General features: G+C 42.3%; 1 protein-coding gene and 1 long non-coding RNA gene across 3 annotated transcripts in view; one reads left to right on the top strand and one right to left on the bottom strand.

Moving 5' to 3' along the window:
- Positions 1 to 17,242, bottom strand: part of LOC130368120 (uncharacterized) — a 39,477-nt gene extending 22,235 nt beyond the window's left edge. Inside the window, exon 1 of the long non-coding RNA XR_008892289.1 lies at positions 16,790 to 17,242. This is a non-coding gene — a long non-coding RNA (uncharacterized LOC130368120). The remainder of the gene's footprint in view (positions 1 to 16,789) is intronic.
- Positions 1 to 17,488, top strand: part of QRFPR (pyroglutamylated RFamide peptide receptor) — a 200,176-nt gene that overhangs the window by 23,231 nt on the left and 159,457 nt on the right. The window lies entirely within an intron of this gene.

The following is a 17,488-nucleotide window of genomic DNA, read 5'->3' as shown; positions in this document are numbered from 1 at the left end:
TCAGAACGACAGTGCTTCTGTTGGCACTATGTATGGGGGACATTCCACTGTCTCTCTTTATGGAGCACACTGTCTGGCACTATGTAAGTGGGGCATTTGTTTCGCACTGTGTACAGAGGACATTTTACTGTCGCTTTATGGTGCCCACTCTCTGGCACTGTGTATGTGGAGCATTCTGACGGCACTGTGTATGGGGGACATTCTACTGTCTATCTTTATGGAGGACATTCTCTGGCAAATTGTATGTGGGGCATTCTGTTGGCACTACGTATAGGGACATTCTACGGTCTGTCTTTATGGAGGACACTCTCTGGCACTGTATGTAGGGCATTCAGTTGGCACTGTGTACAGAGGAAATTTTACTGTCACTCTTTATGGAGCACATACTCTGGCACTGTGGCATGTGGGGAATTCTGTTTGCACTGTGTAGAGAGGACATTCTACTGTCTATCTTTATGGAGGACATTCTCTGGCACTGTGTATGTGGGGCATTCTGTTGCACTATGTGTGATGTCCCAGTAAAGAACATGGTCCTGTACTACCTTTAGGCCCTGTCAGGTTGAGTCCCTCAGTGACCTGGGGGCTCCCCTGCAGGGACTTCCCCTGCTAGTTTTATAAAGGTGTGTCACTTTAATGCTTAGACAAGATCCCTATGTATAGATAGTCTCAAGGACCTGTGGAGGTCTCAAGGACCTGTGGGTAAGCCTGTCACATGTTATGCAGTCACATGACTTGTTGTCACATGTTCTCCCAGAGAGCACAAGCTTAACCTATGACCCACAGCTTGACCAATTGGCTTTAGTCCAGCCCTTCACTATATAAAGGGGCGACAATTGCAATTCACTCTCTTCTCTTAGCACTTACCACCAGCTACCTTACTGAGCTCAGCTACCAGAGATCTCAGTGCAAGTGATCAGCATCTGGAAGGCCACAAAAGCTACCGTCTCTCCAGTAAGTCTCAAGTCATGGTCTGCTGTCACTGAAACCAGTCAAGTCCTGCACATAGTCAAGTTAATTCTAATTACAAGTCAAGTTAATTACAAGTATTGGTCCAGCAAGCTGTGAGGTCCCCTGGGTCCTTGCCACCTCTCTGGGAATTCTGTCCTTAGCTGTGAAGATAATTACACCTGTCTTCTACTCAGTAAAGCCTCCGTTTGACCATAACTGGTTGTGTACTGTCATTTCACTACTAGCAATTGGGATAGCGGAGAATCCAGGCGTGTGATGTTCCGGAACCCGAAAACCACACTGGCGTCACAAACACTAGGGGTTAATACCATATGATCCCATCAACCTACACTGCCACACCCGTGGTCCCGCCATTCACCCGGTCGTTCACCACATATGTATGGAGAACATTCTACTGTCTATCTTCATGGTGCACACTCTCTGGCACTGTGTATGTGGGGCATTCTGTTGGCACTGTGTACGGGGGACATTCTACTGTCTGTCTTTATGGAACATACTCCCTGGTACTTTGTACGGGGGACATTCTACTGTCTGTCTTTATGGAGCACACTCCCTGGCACTGTGTATGTGGAGCATTCTGTTGGCACTATGTATGGGGACCATTCTACTGCCTCTCTTTATGGAGCACACTGTCTGGCACTGTGTAAGTGGGGCATTTGTTTGGCACTGTGTACAGAGGACATTTTACTGTCTATCTTTATGGAGCACACTGTCTGGCACTGTGAATGTGGGGCATTCGTTTGGCACTGTGTACGGAGGACATTCTACTGTCACTCTTTACGAAGTACACTGCCTGACACTGTTTGTGGGTGTGAATTTATGAAGGTCACTCTGCTGATTCTATTTATGTAGGACATTCGGCTGGTGCTATTTTATAGGGAAGAACTTAAAGTAAAAGGAACCATTTATAGTGACACTTTGTAGTACAGCCTGTACTTGTGTGATGCATACTCAGATCTACCTGAAAATGGTTCTTAAAAGAAGAATGCACTAAACCTTGAAATAAATATATCCCGAGATGCCCTTTTTTCTTGTTATTTAAAACTCTTACTAACCTTATCCACAATAAGCAAAGGTCTTTACTTTAAATCATTATATAGAAATGAAAATGTAGAACATGTTCTTGGTATTGCCGCTCACAACTATGAACAGTTTTATGTATATACAGCTGATAGATGTTCAATATATCTATTTCTTGCACAATATACCATATATATTATAATACAGCACAGATAATACAATTATTCAACCCCTCAAACTGCAGACTCCACATCATGCATTCATTTCTATGGGACAACTGAAGACACTGAGAGTGCTGTACTCAGTTGGACTTGAAATAATATGTTCAAGGAGGATAGGAGTAGTAGTTTAAGGCCAGCTTGGGGTAGTAGTACACCTATAGCTGTATATGGTGTCACAGTAACTTTGAGGGTTTGGCTGAATCCTTGATATTCCTCCTGTGGTCTCTAAATTTTGTAATGGGGTGTCTGCACATTATGTATAGTTCTTGGCCCGGGGGCACACTATGGTATATATGTCTGGGTGCTGGTGTGCCCATGATGGTAAGTGGCAATGACTAAGACCAGACACAATTATAAACTTGGAAACAGGAATACACTTGACTTGAAGAATCCACTGTGCACCACAATGCAAAATACAGCACATGGTAGAAATACGTTTACACAGGTTAAACTTCAGTGTAGAAAATATGGGCATTTAGTAGCTTTCTAAGCAATAGTAAGTCTATGATACCACTGGAGGTATTTTATGTGTTTTCTTAGGATCTACACAGTCCAAATAAATGAACTCTACTGAGAAGGGTCTTCACAGCTTGATTTACTGTGGTGAATGTAAAATTAAGAGAAAACTTTCTGGCACTGCCCGGTTCACTCATAGGAGAAAGGGAAGTTCAGGTACCCAAGACTGATGATTAGCTGCTCATGGGACTTGGCCTTACACAGTTCAGCCACTTAGCTTCCATTCATGAAAGCCAAACTCACAGGTCAGAACTAGACTAGATTGACTGATTTAAACTTGTTCCAGCCCTTTTTGGAGAGTGAGTTGACTTTTTGTTAATTCCTCCCTTAGAACTTCATACAGACTTCTAGACCGTATAAAAATTCAGTACAGAGAACGTTAAGCACATGTGAAGTACACCACAGTAAACCAGTGGAACGGATTAACTCACGAGACCTGAACAGGTTTTAGATTACAATCTCAATCTACAGTCTCAATTTCTTGTAAACGAATCAAGACACTGTAAAATGTGAGTCATTCAAGCAACCTGACCTAACATACTTTTCAGGATAGACTAAAGTGGTTTTTAAGAAAATGAATACTGCGCTCATTGATCTGAAAAGGTAGTTACAGGGGAAATTTAGTCCTACATGGTGGCTATTCAGATGATGGCTTGATCCTATCAGAGTAAAAGCAGGTCTCCTTTCTGAGGGAATTGTCAAAGAAATAGGGGATGAGAAACCTACAGAAGGTGACCATGATGATAGTAAAGAGAAATTTATGATGAAGATGATGATAATGAACCATGATGACAAACCTTGGCAGTATGGTACATAGGCGGAATGAACTGAGGCCTCAGAAAAGCTGGCAAGGATGGAAAACTGTATGCTTTGTTGCTTGCACAGTGACATGCAAATTGCGCGCATGAAGGAAAGAGATGAGTACTGGATAACCACAATCTAAGATCCTCGGTAATAGCAGAATGGGTGAATTTTCTTTTACCTTTTGAGAAGGAGGGTAACTTTTATAGGGAAAATCTACGCAGCCAGCTTACCATGGCTTTCCAGCACCAAACACGTGCTCAACAGGAGCCCTCTTTCCGCTCTGAGTCAACACATTACTCCCTCTTCCAGCACTACTCCTGCAAGAGGCAGGAACAGCAGAGGCATCTTCAATGATGATACATGATAATAAAGTTTTTACATCTGTATTACACCCTGACATGAATCCTCACCAAAGGGATGTACACCATCACCTGGATAATCAGATTGTTGCATACCTAAGCTTTGCCCTCTCTCTGACAGACACCATAAGCCCAGACATTCTGGGTCATTAGATTAGTCCACTGGACAGAATTTTCTCAGTCTGTGTTGTCCACCCTCCAGTGTAGCACGATGGAGAGCTACTACAACTACCACCAGTCCACCACTGCCTGCTCTCCACTGGCTACAACTACCACCATTCCAACATTACCCTTGCTGCCGCTACTACCTGCCAGGCCTACACCTACACAACCCACGATCCCCAAAAAAGGGCAATTTATTTTATTTTTATTTTTATACAAAAGCTATTTCTTCTTCACTATTTTGGGACATGAATCCTATTGCAGATCCTAAAAGGGAGAATTTTTGGAACGCTTGAAAAAAATCCATGGTGTCCAGACCTAAAACCTGTGGCTACTCCTAAAAAAAAGGAATTTTTTTTCAAACTTTTCAATATTTACAAAAACTATTTCTTCTTCACCATCTACAAGTTCTTCACTATTTTGAGACACCCTTATCAATGCTCCTGTTACACCTCTCAAAAATTGAGAATTTGTACAACTCTTACAAAAAGCCATTGCGCCTTCCGATACCTCTGTGTGCATTTTAATAGAGGTAGACATCTGCCCACAAAAAGGGATACTTTATGCAGCTTTATTTCAGTGTTAAAAAAACATACAAAATCCACTAGCACAGTGTTTTAAAAAAAAGCTGTTACCATGGGTTACTATGTCTCCATAACTTTGAACAACTACTTGAATGCATTCCTAGGTGACCTAACAGTGTTACACAGGGTTTAAAGGGGTACTCTGGTGGAAAACATTTTTTAAGTTAACTGGTGCCAGAAAATTAAACAGATTTGTAAAAGACTTCTATTTAAAAATCTTAATCCTTCCAGTACTTATCAGCTGCTGTATGCTCCAGAGGAAGTTCTTTTCTTTTTTAATTTATTTTCTGTCTGACCACAGTGCTCTTTGCTGACACCTCTGTCCGGGTCAGGAACTGTCCAGAGTACAAGCAAATCCCCATAGCAAACCTATCCTGCTCCAGACAGTTCCTGATACAGACAGAGGTATCAGAAGAGAGCACTGTGGTCAGACAGAAAAGAAATCCAAAAAGAAAAGAACTTCCTGTGGAGCATTCAGCAGCTGATAAGTACTGAAAGGATTAAGATTTTTAAATAGAAGTAATTTACAAATCTGTTTAACTTTCTGGCACCAGTTGATTAAAGTACCCCTTTAAGGCAGTGTTATATATGTGTTTTGACCCTTATTTCATTACATGTTTGCCGCAAACCAAACTTTTTCAGAAAGTTCACTCAACTCTTTTTCCAATACTTTAGTTATCTTGTCTACACACTAGTAATCCATTCAAGAGCACGAGTAGCTGCCTGCAGCCCATATGTACATGAATGACTGGCAGAAGCATATTATCTTTTAATATCCTCTGATAGAATATTGGTCCTTTACCAGGAGGACCCATTGGATTTATTATTACAAATCATAATTTAATAAGTGAATCCCTATTTTACAATAGGTTGACCACGTCAACATGGCTTTGTAGAAGAAAATATTTGTAGTTGTCATTCATGTGTGAATCCTCAAGCAATGCGAGCCACACTTTAATAACCAGTTAAGCCCTGACTCTTTACGTGCTATCAGTCAATAAGCTCAGGGTAAAAAGGTGATGGACCAACATATATCACTCCTGTGTCTGGAATAGGGTAAAAGTTATTTTCCAGACACATGATGTGATACAATGCAGGAGACTATATATTATAGGTAGATAACTTTAATCTCCGAAGCTGGATGTCCTGATGCTCAAGTAATTATGATACCTGTGAAGTTCTGCATCCAGCGTCAGTCATGTGGTTACAGTATAGAGATTTACACAGAGAGAAAAATAGGCACAAAACAATGGGGAATACATAAAATGTGTCTAAAATAATAAAATGGCTTTTTGCCCATAGTAACCACACAGCTTTTATTTTTCCAGAGCAGTATGAATGGTTTTTACTACAAAGATATGTGGTGTCCCGGTACTGTATCCTATCCAGTACCTTTTATTGTGGGTCCCCATAGCCAGAGTCCCTAGGATATCGGGGTCCCAATTGTCTAGTCCACCCCTAGTCACCTCTCATCCAGTTGGTAATTGTCCAGTAACCACTTAGGATTTGGATGTCTAAGATTGTATAAATGTAAATAAATAGTTAATTACCTGCCCATAGCGTAGCAGGACCTGCGGGTCACGTGGTCAGGTGAACTTTATGGTATTTCTGCTTGAGGACCTTTGGAGGTCCCTGTGACGTAGTCAATCCCATCACACTGTGTAACAGTGAATGACAGAGGTTCGGACCAATCAGATTAGCCCCGCTCCCTGCCCATATAAGGGAGCGGCGGCCATGTTCTCTCTCTCTTGTTCCTGTACAAGCAAGCAAGAAGCATCTGCGCTACTGAGATCAGTGAGTCTAGGCCTGAACCTTGCGGCGATGGCCTATAACTTCTAATTACTGAGTGTATCAATCCCTAATCACTCTGCAGGATCACCGGACCTTATCTATCCCCTAAATCCTGATGGATCTGCAATAACTACCCTAAATTCAGAGACTTTTAATATCATTCAAGGTCCGCAACAATTGTCAGTCATTGAGATATATAGAGACTGTTTGCCTGAGACTGTCATTGTTCATTTAATGTACTGCAAGTACTTAAGTAAAGTTTGTTCAAGTTCAAGTACCTTGTGGACCTTCAGTCACTTTATTACATGCACCTATCGTTTCTGGCGAAGGGTGGCGATAGGCCGGAGAATTACCACAGCATTCTAGCCCTCAGCCTGGCATCACGAACTATAGGGTTAACATTAACCCCTTATCTACTACAACATCCCAACTACCCTACACCCCCCAAGGCTTACCACAGATAAATAGGTCTATTCTGATGAATTATGTAAAACTAGAAATATTTCCATTGTAAATGTACTGTTTGGAAGATATACACATACTTATCTTCCACGTGCCTGCTTTGTTTTGTAGCATCTTAGGCTCCTTTCACACTATGAATATTCATCAGTTATTAAACATCTGTTTTCTGTGTAAAAACGGATATATAATAACGGATGAAATAACGGGTACTAATTGCTGAATAAATATTCATCCGTTAAGCCCCATTATAACATCCCTCATGTATGGCCATAACACCTCTGCCTACAGACTCCCACAGCCGGCACTACTACTACTCCCATCATGGAACAGACTGCAGGGTCTGCCGGTGGCTGGGGAGGCTACATTAGTATTTGTACTACAACCCCCATCATGGAACAGACTGTTCCATCATGAGGGTTATAGTACAGGGGCTGAGGGATTGATTGCACCGGGTTTCACTTCTGAGACCCGATGCGATCTGAAGTTATTAAGGGGGGGAGCGGGCGGCATGGTTCGCAACCCTGCGATGTATGGTGTGTTTTAACTTTCATTTTTTATTGCCCCTGTAAGGAACCCTGAATGGCCAGTACTGAGGAGCCATTCAGGGCTCTCCGATGAACATTGTAAGTGGCAGCTGGGGCCATATGTATATTAAAAGCGTGTGGGGGGCAAGATATATAGCACTGCGGGGGGCCAGACATATAGCCTATATATCTATCCCCCCAGCGCATTTATAATATGCCCCCCGCAGCGCATTAATAAAGAAATGACCCCCGTCAGCGCATTTATGTATATACCCCCCGCCAGCGCATTTATATATACCCCCCGCAGCGCATTAATAAACATATGACCCCCACTAGGGCATTTATATATATACCCCCGCCAGCGCATTTATATATACCCCCCACAGCGCATTTTTCATAATATGCCACTGCAGCGCTATAAATGAAAAGTATTTCTATCAGGAGCGCATAATGCTAGCAGTATAGAAATACTTTTCATACATAGTGCTGCGGCGGCATGTGTATATAGATGCGCTGTGGGGGGCAGATAACGCTACATGTCTGCCCCCCCCCAGTGCATTTATGTACATATACCGCTGCAGCACTATGAATGAAGAGTATTTCTATTAGCAGCGTATAGTGCCAGCAGTACAGAAATACTTTTCATACATTGTGCTGCGGCGGCGTATGTATATAGATGCGCTGTGGGGGGCAGATAACGCTACATGTCTGCCCCCCCCAGTGCATTTATGTACATATACCCCTGCAGCGCTATAAATGAAAAGTATTTCTATCAGGAGCGCATAGTGCTAGCAGTATAGAAATACTTTTCATACATAGTGCTGCGGCGGCATATGTATATAGATGCGCTGTGGGGGGCAGATAACGCTACATGTCTGCCCCCCCAGTGCATTTATGTACATATACCGCTGCAGCACTATGAATGAAGAGTATTTCTATTAGCAGCGTATAGTGCCAGCAGTACAGAAATACTTTTCATACATTGTGCAGCGGCGGCGTATGTATATAGATGCGCTGTGGGGGGCAGATAACGCTACATGTCTGCCCCCCCCCCAGTGCATTTATGTACATATACCCCTGCAGCGCTATGAATGAAAAATATTTCTATTAGCAGCGTATAGTGCCAGCAGACGGCTATACAGTATAAAGTGCTGGTGCTGTGGGAGTGCAAACACTGTGCAGTTAAACTGAGTGCAAGAGAAGGGTGCTAAATCAATTCATAAATAAATAAAAGTAGCAAATACCATGAAAGTAGCAGCATAAAAGCAGGAAAAGGTAGTTGTGGAAATAGCAACAGTGCTAGTGAAGGCATCAGCCAGTATACAGATAGACAGCTCGTGCAAAGAAGACAGGACGAGCTGTCCTTCTGTATACTGGCTGCTACCTTCACTAGCACTGTTGCTATTTCCACAACTACCTATTCCTGCTTTTTTTGCTGCTACTTTCATGGTATTTGCTGCTATTTTTACTGCTATCTGATGCTATTTGCACTGTCACTTGTTTCTTCTGCTATATGGATGTATCACATGAGTGTATTTTATTTATTTATGAATTGATTTAGCATTGCACTCAGTTTAAGTGTGAAGTGTTTGCACTCCCACAGCACCAGCACTTTATACAGTATAGCCAGGTCTCTATACCATCATTTTTATACTAGATCTAATTACTTACCTGTTCTCCTAGACAGGACTCTCCACCCCAGTATCCCCTCTTTTTAATCTATATATATATATATATATATATATATATATATATATATAATATTTATATGTATAGATTGATTTTGTATGCATACCCTATTAATTATTTAATAAAATATTTTTAACCATACACCGTATTCGGTTTGGTTCTTGGGGTTGTCACATACTGGTGTGTTCCACACACCTATAGGTTCTATATTTAAGTGTTGGTTTTTGTGAACCTCTAACTTATAATTTTGCAATTATTAATTTTACTGGAGCCTACATATAGGAAGGACAGTTTCTTTGTCAGATGTAACCAACATTCCAAACCTCCGAGTGTTGTATCTCCAACAACACAACCACCCCTCGTAGAAGAGCACTGGTAATACACCCGCTTCTGTGACAATACACTAGGACTGTTGTGTCTGTATTTTTTCTTCAGCCAAAGTCCTTGTCATTTTTGATGACAAGTTGCCGATATGTCGCTGATGATTCAATGGTGTTTTTAACAGTAATAGGCAGTTGTATTAATACTGAACAAAAAAAAGGAACATGGTCTATCCACAAAATCATATGTCATCCCATAAACTAATATTTTCTTCAATATGAAGCTGCCAAGTTGCTCCCCTCTTCCAGGCTCTAGATCACATTTGCAAATTGTTTTGGTTTATATATACGGTATACATAGACCCTTATTTATCAATCATATTACCATATTAAATGTATAGTGTGTTTTCCCTTCAAATTCTTGAACATTCAGACGTCTGGAACTTTTGGAGCATTGGACCGGCACCAAAGTGCGCCCAAATGACCAGACGGAGAGTTTTTTTTATTTTTATTAAACCTCTCTTAAAGTAGATCTCCACCAGAAAAAAAACAGATCCCCCTACTCACAGGATAGCTGATTGCGAGGGGATCTGACCACTGGGGCCCCCTGCGATCACCGGGACGGGACCCCGGTGCTCAGTGAGAAGCTTGCGCTGCAGCCGACACACGCTCCATTCATTCTTATGGGAGCGTGGGAGTCATCGGCGCTACCATAGGAATGAATGGAGTGTGTGCCATCTACAGGTAGACGATACACGCTTCTGACTGAGAGCGCCGGGGTCCCGTCGGTTGGACCCCCTGTCCGTCGGACCCCCCACGATCAGCTACTTATCCCCTATCCTGTGGATAGGAGGTACATTTTTTCCGACAGAGTACTCCTTTAACAATAGGAGAAAAATATACCAAAAACAGAGAGGAAAATGTAATAAATGACTCAGATTGAGTAGAAAGCTATGCCCACATGTCGGATAAATTACTAAAAGTAATGACTTTCTAAAAACCAAAATAATAATCTTTGGCACTTCTTTAACACATAATGTTAACAAGTAGAGTAAAATGCATTTCCCTATACTTTTATCTCACAATTTATATAAATATTCAATAGTAAATCAGAGGTATACTGGAGGGCTTATTGTAACTCTACTTTTGCCAACTTCAAATAATTTTCTACAGAATCAATATGTAGTTTCTTGCTGCCAGTATATATTCATTAAAACATATTGTAGGGTGTATTTTCTGCTTATAACTGATCTTCTAGACAATCATATTTGACTCAGAGCCCACAGTAATTAAACTTTCACAGTTTGTTTCCATAAGAAAATTTATGGTAGTTAATCCCCGCAAAGACTAATACATCTGGCATTTTAAGATGATACATTTTCTTATTTAATTACATTCAAGGCATGATCATCATTACAGTAAAGTGCCTATCAGCGGTAAAGGGGTGACACACCATCATGCCATTGTGCGCTGCTGGAATTACTTGGCAACTGTGGAGGTTAAGGGTGAGTTACGGAAGGATAAGGGGATGAACTTGGTGTCTTGGAGTGTATCCATCTGTCTTCCATATTTTTGCAGGATATGTTAATATTAACCCCTTAAGGACCGGGGGTTTTTCCGTTTCTGCATTTTCATTTTTTGCTCCTTGCCTTTAAAAAATCATAACTCTTTAAATTTTGCACCTAAAAATCCATATGATTGCTTATTTTTTGCGCCACCAATTCTACTTTGTAATGACGTCAGTCATTTTGCCCAAAAATCTACAGTGAAACGGAAAAAAAAACATTGTGAGACAAAATTGAAAAAAAAATGCCGTTTTGTAACTTTTGGGGGCTTCCATTTCTACATAGTAAATTTTTCGGTAAAAATTACACATTATCTTTATTCTGCAGGTTCATATGATTAAAGTGATATCCTACTTATATAGGTTTGATTTTGTCGGACTTCTGGAAAAAATCATAACTACATGCAGAAAAATTGTATACGTTTAAAATTGTCATCTCCTGACCCCTATAGCTTTTTTATTTTTCCGCGTATGGGGCGGTATGAGGGCTCATTTTTTGCGCCGGGATCTGAAGTTTTTAATGGTACCATATTTGCATTGATAGGACTTATTGATAATTTTTTCATTTTTATTGATCATTTTTTCATGATATAAAAAGTGACCAAAAATGCACTATTTTGGACTTTGGATTTTTTTTGCGCATACGCCATTGACCGTGCGGTTTAATTAACAATATATTTTTATAATTCGGACATTTCCGCACGCGGCGATACCATATATGTTTATTTTTATTTACACTGTGTTTTTTTTTTTATGGGAAAAGTGGGGTGATTCAAACTTTTAATAGGGGAAGGGTTAAATTATCTTTATTCACTTTTTCTTTGCAGTGTTATAGCTCCCATAGGGACCTATAACACTGCACACACTGATCTATTACATTGATCTCTGGTTTCTCATAGGAAACCAGTGATCGATGAATCTGCCGCTTGACTGCTCATGCCTGGATCTCAGGCACTGAGCAGTCATTCGGCGATCGGACAGCGAGGAGGCAGGTAGGGACCCTCCGGCTGTTCTGTAAGCTGTTCGGGATGGCGGGATTTCGCCGCGGCTATCCCGAACAGCCCACTGAGCTAATCGGCATGGTTTCACTTTCAACTTTGAACGCCGCGTCTAAAGGGTTAATAGCGTGCGGCGCCGCAATTAATGCCGTGTGCTATTAGCTACGGGTCTCGGCCGTTGTTAGAGGCCTGGCCCGACACGCTATGACGCGCCGTGGCCCTGCGTTATAGATCGGGAGCGGACACATGACGTTCCAGTACGTCGTGTCCTTAAGGGGTTAAACATAAATTTCAACTCAATATTTGCTTTGTTATTTGCTGTTTTCTGTCTATCTATCTATCAACTATCTATCATCTATTTATCTATCTATCCATCTCATATATATTTATTTACAGATGTGGACAAAATTGTTGGTACCTTTCCATTAAAGACAGAAAAACCAACAATGCTTCCTGAAATAACTTGAAACTGACAAAAGTAACAATGGATTTAAATTTGCTAAAAATGTACTGCTGAAATCAGACATTTGTTCTGAATTGTGGGTTAACATAATCATTTTGAAGAACAAAATAATCAAACTGTCCTGGACACAAATCATTGTCCCCTGAAGTTCATATTTTGTTGCACAACCTTTTAAGGCAGTCACTGCTATCACACGATTTCTGCAACTCTCAATGAGACTTCTGTTCTTGTGTCCAGGTATATTGGCCCACTCTTTATAAGACCCTTCTCCAGCTGTCTCAGGTGTGATGGTGCCTTCTTAAGACTGCAGGTTTAAAGGGGTACTCTGCCCCTAGACATCTTATCCCCTATCTCGGCTGCAGCACCCCAGATATCTGGTGCACAGAGCAAATGTCACGGTCACGTGCCTGCTCGTGACATCACGACCACGCCCCCTCAATGCAAGTCTATGAGAGGGGGTGTCACTCCCCCTCTTATAGACTTTTATTGAGGACGCGTGGCCGTGATATCACGAGTGGGCGTGACCATGATGTCACAAGCCTCCGGAGCTGCACCCAACACGCCAGAAGCAGAAGGAAGATAGCGGGGGTCCCCAGCGGCGGGAGCCCCACGAACAGACATCTTATCCCCTATCCTTTGGGTAGGGGATAAGATGTAAAGGGGCGGAGTACCCTTTTAACCTCTTAAGGCATCAGGGAGTACCTGTATGCCCTGCACCCCGGTCCCGGTCTATAACGCGGGGTCAAGCCATGACCCAACGTCATAGCGAGTCGGTCCTAGCAGCAAATGAAAGCCGGGACCCTGGGCTAATAGCGTGCGGCACCGATCGTTGCGCCACATGCTATTAACCCTTTAGATGCGGCATTGAAAGTTGATCGCCGCATCTAAAGTAACAAAAGTGCACTCCCGGCAGCTCAGTCTGGCTGATCGGGACCATCGCGGTGAAATTGCGATGTCCCTATCAGCTAGAATGCGAGCGGACGGTCCGTTACCTGCCTCCGATGTGTCCGATCAGCAATTGATTCCTCCAAGCCTGCAATTAAGGCTTGAGCAATCGACCGCCAATAACACTGATCATTGCCATGTTAATGCATGGCAATGATCTGTGTAGAAGATCAGTGTGTGCAATGTTATAGCCACTAGAGGGGGCAATAATATTGCAAAAAAAAAGGGTGAAAAAAAGTTAATAAAGATCATTTATTTTTATTATTATTATCCCTAATAAAAGTAAGAATCACCCCCCTTTCCCCATTTAAAAAAAAACCTGTAAATAAAAATAAAAATGAACATATGTGGTATCGCCGCGTGCAGAAATGTCCAGACTATAAAAATATATCGTTCATTAAACTGCACAGTCAATGGCGTACTTACAAAAAAATTCCTAAGTGCAAAATAGCGTATTTTTGGTCACTTTTCATATCATGAAAAAATGAATAAAAAGCGATCAAAAGGTCTGATCAATACAAAAATGGTACCGCTAAAAACTTCAGATCACGGCACAAAAAATGAGCCCTCATACCGCCCCATACGCAGAAGAATAAAAAAGTTATAGTGGTCAAAATATGACAATTTTAAACGTATTCATTTTTATGCATGTAGTTATGATTTTTTCCAGAAGTACAACAAAATCAAACCTATATACGTAGGGTAAAATGTATCATCGTATGGACCTACAGAATAAAGAAAAGGTGTCATTTTTACTGAAAAATGCACTGCATAGAAACGGAAGCCCCCAAAAGTTACAAAATTGAATTTTTTCTAAAATTTTGTTTCACAATTTATTTTTTCTGTTTTTTTGGGGGTAAAATGACTAATGTCACTGCAAAGAAGAATTGGTGGCATAATATTAAATTTTAGGTGAAAAATTAAAAAAGGTTATGATTTTTAAAAGTTAAAGAGGAAAAAACGAAAGTGCAAAAACTGAAAAACCCTGAGTCCATAAGGTGTTAAGCTCCTTCCACAGATGTTCAATAGGATCCAGATCATGGATTATAGAAGGCCAATTCAGAATAGCTCAATGTTTTTTGGTGATTTTAGATGTGTGTTTTAAGTCATTATCCTGTTGGAGGACTCATGACCTGCGACTGAGCCCTGAACCCATGGCCTTTTATGAGCCATGATCTGAAAACGATTGAGCATCTGTGGAAAGAGCTGAAACTTGTATTGTGGAGAAGGCACACAGGGAGTGTTTTTTCCAGCTCACCCATATTGACTAAAGCCCACTCAGTGTCCAGAATTTCAACGCTTTTCATGTGTTTCATGCATCTTTAATGATGGTATAACAAAAATAAAAAACAATGGAAGCTAAATACATCCTTGGATTATACAATAACACAAAGCAACCCTTTCCTGCACATATTCATTTACATGTAGAGTGGTCCCAGTTAAAGGGTGCCAGAAAGTTAAACAGATTTGTAAATTACTTCTATTTAAAAATCTTAATCTTTCCAGTACATAACAGCTGTTGTATGCTCCACAGGAAGTTCTTTTCTATTTGAATTTATTTTCTGTCTGACCACAGTGCTCTCTGCTGACACCTCTGTACATATGAGGAACTGTCCAGAGCAGGATAGGTTTGCTATGGGGATTTGCTCCTGCTCTGGACAGCTCCTGACATGGACAGAGGTGTCAGCAGAGAGCACTGTGGTCAAACAGAAAAGAAATTCAAAAAGAAAATAACTTCCTATAGAGCATACAACAGCTGTTATGTACTGGAAGGATTAAGATTTTTAAATAGAAGTAATTTGCAAATCTGTTTATCTTTCTGGCACCAGTTGATTAACATTTTTCCTTTTAATTGGCAGCTGAGTTCCCCTTTTATTGGCAGCTGACCTAGCAGGCCAGAGCGCTCCAGTGCCAAGCACTAGGGATACAAGCAGTTTGGGGGGTGGGCTGATGCCTTAGATGGAGTAAGTGCAGCAACAGAGTCAGATGCAGCAGAGCTGACTAGGCGAGGTCACCGAAAAGGGGCGTGTTCCCGACATTTTCACAAAATCCCAAAATATTTACTAAGATTTCCACAGAAAATGTGGTGGAAAACCCTACAGATCAGAGCATGTGTAAGAAAAGCAAAATGTAGGGAAAGGGGAAAATGTTGGAAAATAAATTGTAGGGAATTAAAACCCACAAAGAAATCTACACAACACTCTTAGTAAATAAGGGCCTTAGTATGCCAACCAGCGGTGCACTCGGAATATTGCGTTCACCTACCATATTTTTCGCCCTATAGAATGCACCGGCGTATAAGATGCACCCAATTTATAGGTGCAAAATCTAAAAAAAATAAAGATTTTGAACCCAATAGTGGTCTTCAACCTGCGGACCTCCAGATGTTGCAAAACTACAACTCCCAGCATGCCAGGACAGCCGTTGGCTGTCCGGGCATGCTGGGAGTTGTAGTTTTGCAACATCTGGAGGTCTGCAGATTGAAGACCACTGCATAGGAGGTAATACTCACGTGTCCCCGCCGCTCCAGACCCGTCACCGCTGCCCTGGATGTCGCTCCATCGCTGTCGCCGTGTCCCCGTCGCTCCGGAACGTCTCTGCTGCCGGCCGGGTATCCTCGCTCTCCGTCGCCGCCATCACGTCGTTATGCACGCCGACGCTCGTACGCGACGACGTGATGACGAGGAAGGAGAGCGCCGGCATACAGGGGATCCCTGAACAGAGAAGACACCGAGGAGGCAGGTAAGGTCCCTCCCGGTGTCCTGTAAGCACTAACCCGGCTATTCAGTCGGGCTGTTCGGGACCGCCATGGTGAAATCGCGGCGGTCCCGAACAGCCCGACTGAACAGCCGGGTTAGTGTCACTTTCCCTTCAGACGCGGCGGTCAGCTTTGATTGCCGCGTCTGAAGGGTTAATACAGGGCATCACCGCGATCGGTGATGTCCTGTATTAGCCGCGGGTCCCGGTCGTTGATGGCCGCAGGGACCGCCGCGATAGGGGTGTATTCGCCGTATAAGACGCACCGAATTTTTCACCCCAGTTTTGGGGAAGAAAAAGTGCGTCTTATACGGCGAAAAATACGGTAATCTGCTAATAATCTGCTTTTCGAACACATCAATGACATAAGAAGGTTAGGCGAACAACCAACGTACTACAGCAAACATTAAAGCTTATGCAATACAGAAGATAATAGACCATAGAAGAGGTGGGGACACGAAAATAAAACTACCAGAACAAGAGGCATATTGGATGCTAAGGGCCTGGAGCCTTAAGTGAAGGGCCACATGGGAGGCGCCTCCAGCCCGGGGAGTTGTTGGAATAGGGGTTAATAAAAAAAAAAAAAATGATAGATATCAAATGTTTGTTTTACATGCAGCGGGTGCTGATTGGTTGCTCACCTGTAGCTGGGCAGATGTTCCTGGCCAGATGTTCAGCTGGCATGGGATTGGTCGCTGGGCAACGGCGGGAACTCGCTGTGTTTATAAATAAGGATGCTGCCCCTGGTTCCAGTCAGATGCCGGCGAGTCAAGCAAAGAAGAACCCTTGTCCGCGGCCTGAAGGATGGAGAAAATGGATTTCAGTCAGCCCGGACCCAGCTCGGCCACTAATCCAGCAGACGCCGTACAATGCGGGTAACAGTGCTCAGGCTGGGATGGATGCTTTAAAAAACTTGCCAGGTAGTCAATTGTTATCTGGGATGGCGGCTTTATTTAATATGTTGGCTGCCATTCCGGGTAATAATACCGGGGCTGTAAAGGCTAGTGCTGGGCAGTCATGAGCCGCAGCTTGGGTTAATCCACCCACAGCTACTGGGGGGGATCCTGCGAGGTCTAGTTCCGTTTCCGCTCAGCTGTCTAGTGCATCTGTCTTGGATGTTGCTAACTCAGTCGTGTCTGTTACTAATGAGAGCCCTGTTAGTGTGGTTGCCACGGTTACTAATCCTTCTGTTTCCAAACAGGATGTTGCGTCAGTCTCGTCTGTTTCTAATATTCCTGTGATGTCCCAATCTGTCCCGGAGATTTGTTTGAAAGAAGCGATTACATGTGAGGTGTCGCCGCTAGGGTACCATTTAGCGTTATCTGTAAAAGAAAAAATTT

Source organism: Hyla sarda, chromosome 4, assembly GCF_029499605.1.
Source record: "Hyla sarda isolate aHylSar1 chromosome 4, aHylSar1.hap1, whole genome shotgun sequence".
Lineage (NCBI taxonomy): Eukaryota > Metazoa > Chordata > Amphibia > Anura > Hylidae > Hyla > Hyla sarda.
Note: the sequence above shows the minus strand (reverse complement) of the source record. Positions and strands in the feature narration are given on the sequence as shown.